The sequence below is a fragment of the Microtus ochrogaster genome, linkage group LG4 (assembly GCF_000317375.1).
Source record: "Microtus ochrogaster isolate Prairie Vole_2 linkage group LG4, MicOch1.0, whole genome shotgun sequence".
Classification (NCBI taxonomy): Eukaryota; Metazoa; Chordata; class Mammalia; order Rodentia; family Cricetidae; genus Microtus; species Microtus ochrogaster.
The window spans coordinates 54,178,402-54,188,046 of NC_022030.1; the positions used below are offsets into that span (position 1 = coordinate 54,178,402).

The 9,645-nt window shown below is 43.4% G+C and overlaps 1 pseudogene; it reads right to left on the reverse strand.

Moving 5' to 3' along the window:
• Window positions 1–8,536: 8,536 nt before the first annotated feature.
• Window positions 8,537–9,148, reverse strand: LOC102002496 (annotated as a pseudogene).
• Between the last annotated feature and the right edge of the window lie 497 nt (window positions 9,149–9,645).

Below are 9,645 nucleotides of genomic sequence, written 5' to 3' on the forward strand. Positions count from 1 at the left end.
TGCAGAAGTTCTGAATTAAATAGTTGAAGCTCTTTCAAAAGAGAAATTGAAAGTGTTTCTGTCTAGTTAAATTTGAAATATAAACTGGATGCTGGTGACTGCCAAGTAATTACTGCCTTATCATAGCCTCTTTGCCTGGCAAACAGAGTTTGGAACTAGCTTTGCATCTGTCTTCCACTCATCCCAACCCCACACCTTATTTTTGTTTTAAATTAGGAGATCTGCCTCATCCAGAGTATACAAATAACACAATATCAATCAGTAACAGTTATAGGAAATTTGCTGGAAAACTTCTAGATACCATTTCTCCAACTAACAAACGTAAATGTAAGGCAGATTCTCACTTTGCCCTTATCAGACATGGATAAGATGCTAGGAATGTCTACAGCTATCTTGTGACCATGAGGAAAATAGTTTCTGTGGATGCATGGCAGAGTAGAGATGGGTCCATGACACCATTACCAAACAATTCATTGCTCTTTCTTCCCTGGGCTTTTTTTTTTTATTAAGATATTAGACTTTTCTATTTCCTGTAGCTGAATACAATACAAGAATAGGTGAAGATTATTTCCTGGCTTTTTTCCCTTAATTTTCTATTATTATCTTTTATTCAGCTTTTCTCTTTTGGTGTGTGTGTGTGTGTGTTTTATTCCAGTAGAGTTCTTTTTTAACAGAAAATATAACTACCTTCTGTACAAGTCCAAATTCTAATTTCCACTTTTGTAATTATTGTTACAATTGAATTCTCAGCTGATTAGGTTTGGGGGAGGAGGGCATAAAGAGAATATTCAAATAAAGGACTGGTCTATTATTTCCCAATTTTCCTCCCCGTGGTCTTAGAAGAGATTTAAAAGGCACTGTGTGTAACACTATTCCAGAGGAATTACACAAAGCCTCAAATCTTTATATAAATTTCTCCAGCCTTTTGTTTTCATTCCCAGTTTATAGCTTTCTCTTCCCAGACTTGGCACTCTCATTAATGCACACAAGCAAAGCCCCATTGTTCCTTATGGCTCTCTAATGAGAAAGAATAAGACTATATATCGGGAAGGAAAATTGTACATTTTTATGTGGAGGTTTATAGACTATTACTTTTAATTGAAATTTGAAGTTCGCCTTTACAGTGAAGGTGGGGCAGAAAAATCACACGCTGGACCCCTTTCTGACATAGCAGATTCCAGTGGGGAGCTAGGCTTTGAAAACGCCAGCACTCACCTGTCTGAAGCTGCCGAGAGCTGCCCCGTCCTCAGAGGTTAAGACCGAATGAAGTCCTGTGTCTATAAAGAGGCTATCTATGGCAGGAAAGGACTTGCAATTATTGGAAATTTTTTTAAAGAGCTAAAAATGGAAGCCAAAGAGGAAATATACTAACGAGCTTGTGCAGGTGATGGAGGCGAGTCCTATTTTAGGAAGTAAGTTTGCTAATTTTTTTCCTTTAGCCCAAGAAGCCTGGTGTGAAACTCTTGAAGTTACTGCAGAATGGACAAAAGGTATTCATAGCAATCATTTCAGCAATTTTATCATATACATTTTGTGATAATTTATGCATTATTATACTTCAGAGTAAACTGAAAACTGTAGCTCCACCACTGTCCCCTTAGCTCCATGTGATCTCAGTGGGACAATATTGTCCGCTAGGGGGTAAAATAACTTCTTGGGATGGGGGTAGCAAAATATCAGACAACCACATCCACAGGTTGTCCCAATTAGCGTCTCTCTTGTTGTGACAAAAAAGCATCCGAAAGCACTGTTGGGAAGAAAGGGCTGATCTGGATTACAGCTACAGCCCATCATCTAGGGAAGCCAAGGCAAGGACTCAGGTGGGAACCTGGAGGCAGAAACTAAAGTAGAGACCATGGAGAAATGCTGCTTCCTGCCTTGCTCCCTCTGACTTGCTCAGCTACCTTCCTTGTACAGACCAGGCCCTGACTAGGGATGGCTTAGCACTCCTACATCAATCAAAAATAAAGAAAATGCCCCAAATACATGATCACAGGCCAATCTGATGAAGGTATTTCCTCATTCAGGTGGTCTTGGTTCTGTTACGTTCCTAAGGACTAGCCTGTAGTTTGAATTCGAATTGGTCTTAGTAATAAAAACCTGGAGTCAGACAGATATCAGGGAGCGAAAGCTGAAAGATTAGAGAAGCAGAGCAGCCAGCCACGAGTTCTTCCCTCTACAAAAGCCTCAGAATCAAGAGGGCAAGATCCTGTCTCTACGAATCCTTGGACTGAATGCCTTGAGCTTCTGTCTCCTCCTGTCTTATATTCCCCTCTCTGACAGCCATATCCCTTCCTGTCTCCACCTCCCTACTAGTGTTGGGGTTAAAGGCATGTGGCTTCCAAGTACTGGGATTGTGAGCTACCGCTGCCTGACTCTGTTTCTCTTGGAGAGACTGGATAATCTAGTATAGCCCAGGGCAGCCTTGAGTTATGTCTGCCTCTGTCTCCCAAGTGCTGGGATTAAAAATGCATGCCACCACTCCCTGGCCTCTATGGCTGACGAGTGGCTTAGCTCTGCACTCTGATCTTCAAGCAGACTTTATTTGTTAGATCACAAACAAGGTATCACCACAGTAGCCAACATGTGGTCATACATGTTGTGGCATTTAATTTTCATAAGAAAGCACGTGGTTTGTTGACCAAGTTGAATATATCAAACGTGTTTGTTTGCTGTGCAGTAGCATACAAACAAAATCAAAACAACCCTGCCATTAAATAGTCCATGAGAAGTTTCTAGAGACACTTTAATGACCAAGGGCATGATATCCAGAGTTGTCTTTTTCAGAAACTCGTGACACTAAGTCCACACTGAAAATATCATTGAAGCATTGAAAGTGGATTTGAAAGGAAGTTTCTTAGTGTTCCCATAACTGCAGCTAGACATTAACGGTAAGAATAACATTTCTGATATGTCTATGAACCTGTTCTGGGTCAAGGAAGGTCCAATCAGCTGTCTGTGTCCCACCTTCCTCCCTCCAAACTCTGGTAATCAAAAATACAGGAAGAAAGAAAATACCAAGCCAGTTTAGGGAGGGATTCGCTTGCAGAGGATATCTGAGGATCTCTCCAGACGGGGATGGCAGAAGATGCTTTTGGATGGATGTTGCTGGGGATGAGGACAGCGACAGCATGAAAGATTGCCTTCCCATCTTTTATCGGATACCAAGGTGGATAGCAGACATGCTGATTTATGTGAACGAAAGGAAAGGAAAGAAAGAGAAGGAAGATGATGGAAAATGATGGGGAAGGGAGAAGAAAAGGGGGACTGGTCAGGAGAAGAAAAGGTAAGTTACAGTTGTTTGATTGTAATTGCTCCCATAAGCTCACAGGGAGTGGTACTAGTAGATGTGGCTCTGTTGGGGTAGCTATGGTCTTTTGGAGGAAGTGTGTCACTGTGGGGGCGGGCTTTGAGGGTTCATATGATGCTCAACCCATGCCGAGTGATGCAGACCACTTCCATTTGCCTGCCAGATGCAGGGTTCTCAGCTTCTTCTCCAGCACCATATATGCCCACATACTGCCGTGTCCCACCATGGTGACAATGGACTGAACAAGCATCTGCAACATAAGCGAGTCACCCTAATTAAATGTCTTCCTTTGTCGTAGTTGCCATGGGCAGGGTGTCTCCTCAACTAAGAATAAGGGAAGTGGGAAGACAAGAAAGAAAAGGAGAAGGAAACGGAAGGGGTGCGATGGGGGGAGAATGATGAGAGGAAGGAAGGGGAAGGAAGAGAGAGAAAACGAGGGAAAAAGACACATTGTTGAAGCATCCTGAACTCCTACTATTTGGCCTGTTTTGCCATTTCCCTATTAGTCATTAAAGTATCATGACGATGGGTAGAGATTCAGTGTACATTCATGGGGGCCGGGAGCTAAGAGAATTTCAAAAGAGTTCCATAGTCTGTCTCTCCAGCCAGCAACTATTTGGTGGTGATCCTTCCCAAGGTGCCTTTACAGAATTCACTGAGATCTCTACAAGACAGGATTTGAATTATTATGTCATAGAGAAGCATGAGAAGCCACAGGGAGAATACTACATCTCCTAGTGCAAAGTAGTGCTGTCCTTTCAACCCTCCCTCCCCCCCCACATCCTTCCTAGCCTTGAGTGTGAAGCATGATGGCAGGGCACCATCATGGCGGGGTCCCATCATGGTGGGATACCATCATAGCGGGGTATTCTACAGACCTTCCTCTGTGAGCTTAGACACTGGTCAGGGGTTCTTAGTGGATCTGTGAATCAAACTGTCAGTAGACAGGAACATGACCAGCCTCCCTGAATACTTGGATTTTATTGTTATTTCTGAGCCTTGCAACTGAGGTCAGGAATGGGAGATTCCAAGGGTTACAGCTGAAGACATGGAAGGAGGTCCTAGAACATTTCCTTTCCCTCAGGCCTTATGCTAGCAGTCCCTGTAAAACAGCTCAATAAAAAAAGAGAATCAAGCCAGGCGGTGGTGACACACGCCTTTAATCCCAGCACTCGGGAGGCAGAGGCAGGTGGATTTCTGGGAGTTCGAGGCCATCCTGGTCTACCAGAGCTAGTTCCTGGATGGGCACCAAAGCTACAGAGAAACCCTGTCTCGAAAAACCAAAGAGAGAGAGAGAGAGAGAGTCTGTTAGCTTTCAGTGAGACTAGAGAACCCCTTTGGCCGTCTACAGAAGTGCTTATGATCTTTTATTTTTAAATACTCAGCTAGAATTTGGCAATTCTTTTTTTTTAAAAAAAGATTTCATCTCAAATTCTCAGACCGAGAGCAACAGAACCCTTTTCAACGCAGCCTGAAGGAGTAGGCATGTTTTCAAGTCCTGCTTTCCACACATCCCTCACCAGGAACTCACTGGAAACTTGGGATGCTTTATCAATTCTGTTTCTGGGGCATTATGAACTGAATCATGTCTTCCTGTGTGGTATATGCCGAAGGTGTCTCCTTATAATGTGACTTTATTTCAATAGGGCCTTGGGATCTCCAAGGACCTTGCCTAAGGTTAAATGAGAAGAACACAAGGGGTGGGGGCAAACCTACAAGACAAGGGCCCTCACACGTGGAGGAGGAGCCACCGTATTCTGTCCAGTGCTGTGAACAAGAGGCTACCTGAGGAAACAGAAGGTGTGTATGTGTGGGCCAAATGAAAACTTCTTTTCAGAAACTGAGGCCTCTCATCTTCAGGGTCCTGACTTGTGGCTTCTATACTGCTGAACCATAAAAGGACAAATTGCCAAGGCCTGGGAATTCACTCCAGGAGATGAGCAGAAGGCCCTCTGAATATAAATAAACAAATATATTTTAAACCCACAAAACAATAAATCTGCCATTTGAGTCACCTAGTCTGTGGCATTTCAGTGTGGGAGCTGCAGGTGACCAAGGAGGGAGGTCTCACTCTGGAGTTCCTCCTAATTTACTGTCGGAGATAAGTCTGAAGAATTGTATTTTATTGATTCAACTGTTTTTTTTTTTAAAGCAACCAAAGTGGTTTTTATGATCTGGTGAGTTTGAAATTACTAGTGTACAGTGTCATTCTTGTGGTCACGTCTGTTTGTATGGATTTCGTTCCGAGTTCTTCTCTTTCACACTCATGGATGTCTCTACTCTCAAGATTTATTGTTTCTTTTCTGGTCTTGGTGGTAAGAATATAACAGGAAATGCAAATGGCTTCTTCCTTCTAGAATGTGACATTCGTTCAGAGAAAAAGGGGCTATTTTGCCACACATTCGTGCTTCTGTTATAGCAGTGGAGAACAGTCTAGGGTAGTGTGAGATGCTTTGGGAAAATAGGAACAAGAGAGAGAGGTGGGTGGTAGGATGGCTTTGTCTGTGGCCTTCATATTCGGACTCCTGATAAAGTTAAAATTGCCCCGAAGTTTGAATGAACTTTCTGAAATTAACTGAGGATCAATGTTTAGGAGTGGGGGTAGGGTCAGTGAACTAAAGACTGAAGTGGAAGAGCTGACTTCTCTCAGGAAGACCCCAGGGGCCTAGACAACTAGGTGGGGTCACTGAGGAGGGAGGGTGCAAGATATCATAGAAAGAAAGTTCGGGGTTAGGCTGGGTGGGGTGAGGCCGAATGGAGGGGGCTAGGTCCTGGAGATCAGCAGAAAGCTCTGATCCATGAGTTCAGTGATAAAGGCTTCAGAGGACCAAGAGTGAAGTAGAAATAATGTCAGGAGCTCAGAAGCCATAGTCAAGGTGACTGCAGTGTGATCCTGTGCCCTGCAAGAGGGCACAGGTCAAAGGAAATCTGGAACGAGAGTCTGCAACAGTGCCTCTTACTGGGAAGAACTTAGATGATCTTCAAACAGATTAACAACCTCGGGGTCCTTTGTGAGCTTTCTTCTGTGGTGGGTTTACACCCAAGAAGGATGGGAATTTTCAAGCAAATATCCTTGCTGGGCTTGGATCTTCTGGCCCTGCCCTTGGCTTTCGGCGTCAGAGTACAACATGTGATGACCACTTTGCTTTGCATAGTGGGTTTTAATAATATAGAGAGAAACTTCCGGAACATCTCCTTCCCACGGATTCACAGAAACCCCTCTTGTGTATTCTGGTTACCCATTCATGTAGAGTTAGCAAGAGCTCATTTGAGTACAATACAATTCCACCTTTCAACAATTCATCTCTAATGTCCTTGTTCTTTCCACAGACAACACAACATCACTAGGATGTTATTGTGTTTTAGATTGGGGGTTTAAAGTGATTTAATTATAGTCATGGTGTATTGGGTTTTGTGTATCTTACTGACAAATCTAAACCGTACTTCTGAGTTGAAGGTCCTCTAAGGAGACATTGAGGGTATAACTCGCTGTCTTTTCTTTTGACGAAACCTAGGTAAAAATGTCTCTGATGGTATTTTAGGACCATTCTATTTTTGACCCTAATTCTTTCCTCTGCTGTGGTTATGGCCTGGAGTGTCTAAATTACAGCCTCTCCTGCAGTTTCAGAAGGCTAATTCGCACCGCCGTGTGCATTAGGAAGGGGGTGTATATAATATTCCACTAAGGGAGATGCTAGGAACATTAAACCCCCGCTAGTCAGCGGTCACGAGTCAGGGCTAGAACTGACGCTAGTCATTTTTCTTCCCTGACAAGTTTTCATTATGTGGCTTTCCCAGAACAATTTAGAAATTGATCCGTAGCTGATGGAAGCTGGGAGGAATCGGGCGCAGAAGAGAGCCCACCGCACAGGCAAAGTCAAAACCAATGCCGGGAGTCAGCTCTGAGTAGGAGGGGGCAACTCCCTTTCTCCCACTCCTCCCCCGCCTCCATTCTGACAGTCAGGAGGCAAGCCTTTCATTCTCACTGGGGACATTCCCCCAGGTCTGAAGAGGTCATATAAACAGTCTTTCATCATCTGTTTGCTTATCTCTTGCTTAAGTGGGTCAGGGGTTTACACCCCTGAGAAAACAATTCCCTAGTATTTGACTACTGACACAAAAGGAGATCTTTGTTTCCCAAAAATGGTGTAAATCTTATTGAGAAATCAAAGGCATAGATCTAACCTTGCTCTGTGCAAATGTAGCATGCCTGTGGGGCTATGGCTCTGCCTGATACGTTAACTGTGCAGCTATGAAATCGAGCAACTCTAGGGGACCATGATGCTTCAGGAGCTGCTCCAGGATGCCTAGAAAAGCTCAGAGGCATGTTCTCCTTTAAGGACTCTTCAAGGTACTAATCGATTTGAATACTGAAAGAACTCGATCAATGCTAAACTTCGAATTTTGAGTGTCTTCCTCACAGAACAGATGTTGAAGGCTTGGTCACTAGTCTCTGACACTACTAGAAGGTGCTAGAACCTTCAGGAAACAGAATATAATAGAAGAAAGTAAGGTAACTGGAGACCATGCCCTTAAAGTCATAGTAGGGTCCCAGATTCTCAAATTCCTCTGTCTTTGCTTCCTCTCATGTTAAATGAGCTTCTGCCTCTGGCAGGCACTCTTCCCCTGACATTGGCTCATGGGACCAAGCTGCTATGGACTATAGTCTTGAAAACTGTGACCAGAATAAACCCTTTGTTTATTAAATTGATTATCTCAGGTATTCTTTCACAGCAGGTTAACTAAATGTTAACACGGTTTGATTACTTGGTTGTTGAAAATAGGTAGAGGTAGGGGAACCAAAACTGTCTGGACTGTAGCAATATTGAGACCTTAATGATAAACTCAGAGCTCCCATAAAAATAGGAGTTTATTAGAACCTAAATAGATCGTCCTTTTATCCCCATCCACCTACTTTTGGTGAGTCAGCACCCACCCAGTTCATTGGAACTAGTGAAGACATCCTGTGGTACGTCTTTCCCCATCATAACAGTAATGATAGTGACAGTCATGTATGGAACTGCCGTCGTGGGCCTGACAGAGAGCTAGAGACTGCTTTGATCCGGAGCTAGTCAGAAAATGGCAAACTTGGGACAGAATCCCAGCTGATGCCATGAGAGCATCTGGCTTAGTGGAGAGTTTCACTCTCATGCTTCCTGGGTTGAAGAGGCCCATCTTCACAATCACTGGAAGTGACTGGGAAGTTCTTTTTTTTTTTTTTTTTTACTTTTATCTGCATTTATTTCATGTTGAATTTATTCCCGTGCCATAAGTTTTTGTTTCTTCAGTTTCTTCTGGGATATCTTTTTCTTCTGTGCAACCTCCTCTTCTGGCTTTGGAACAATCTGTTCCTTTTCAGTGAGGATCATCTCGATGTGGCAGGGGGAGCTCATGTACGGTTAATCCGGCCTTGAGCTCTGTAAGTTCGTCGGCGCATCTTAGGTGCTTTGTTCACCTGGATGTGCTCAATGACCAGAGAGTCCACATCTAAACCCTTCAGTTCAGCATTGCTCTCTGCATTTTTCAGCATGTGCAGCAAAAATTCTGCACTCTTTTTTGGCCACCGACCCTGTGTCCAGCCCCACTGTTTGGCCTGGGCGCACCTACCGACTCCACCATTGTACCGTCGGAATGGCACACACTGCTTCTTCAAAGTGACATCTTTCAGATACTTGGTGGCTTTTCGGATATGCATACCCTTGATGGCCTGGGCCGTTTCCCGGGTGTTCTTAAAGTGAACCTGAAGGTTTGATCCTCTCGATTTGCATGATTTTGTGGGGTTTTCTGGGTCAAGAGAGTAGCGAACCATCTTCACGAATCACCTCTGGCCGCTTACAAAAAGAGCGATTGGGAAGTTCTTATAAGTAGTCCCTGAAGAAAAGTCAACAGAGCTCAGCCTTCTGAACCCTGCTCCTCTTGATTGAGGCTGCCCTGCCTATTGGGCAGCTACCCACACAATGTGTGCTGGCCCCTGTTCTGATGGGGCCATCATCTATATGTTTCTTCAAATCCATGTTTCGCAAGACAGAAAGGCCTGAGGTATCTGTGTAGAATATAATCTAGGATATTCTGAGAAATGATATACTGTGATATAAGAAATCACCTCACACTTATTTTATAAACCCAATTCTGAGCCTTCATACTTATATAAGGTATATATATATATATATATATATATATGTGTGTGTGTGTGTGTGTGTGTGTGTGTGTGTGTGTTTGGTGTATTCTGTTACTGAATTCAGAGATAAATTTCTCCATTTGGTTCAAGCAAAATATTGTATGGAAATTAAGCAAACAGTCTAGCACTTTTCTGTGTTAGTTAATTTTTACATTGA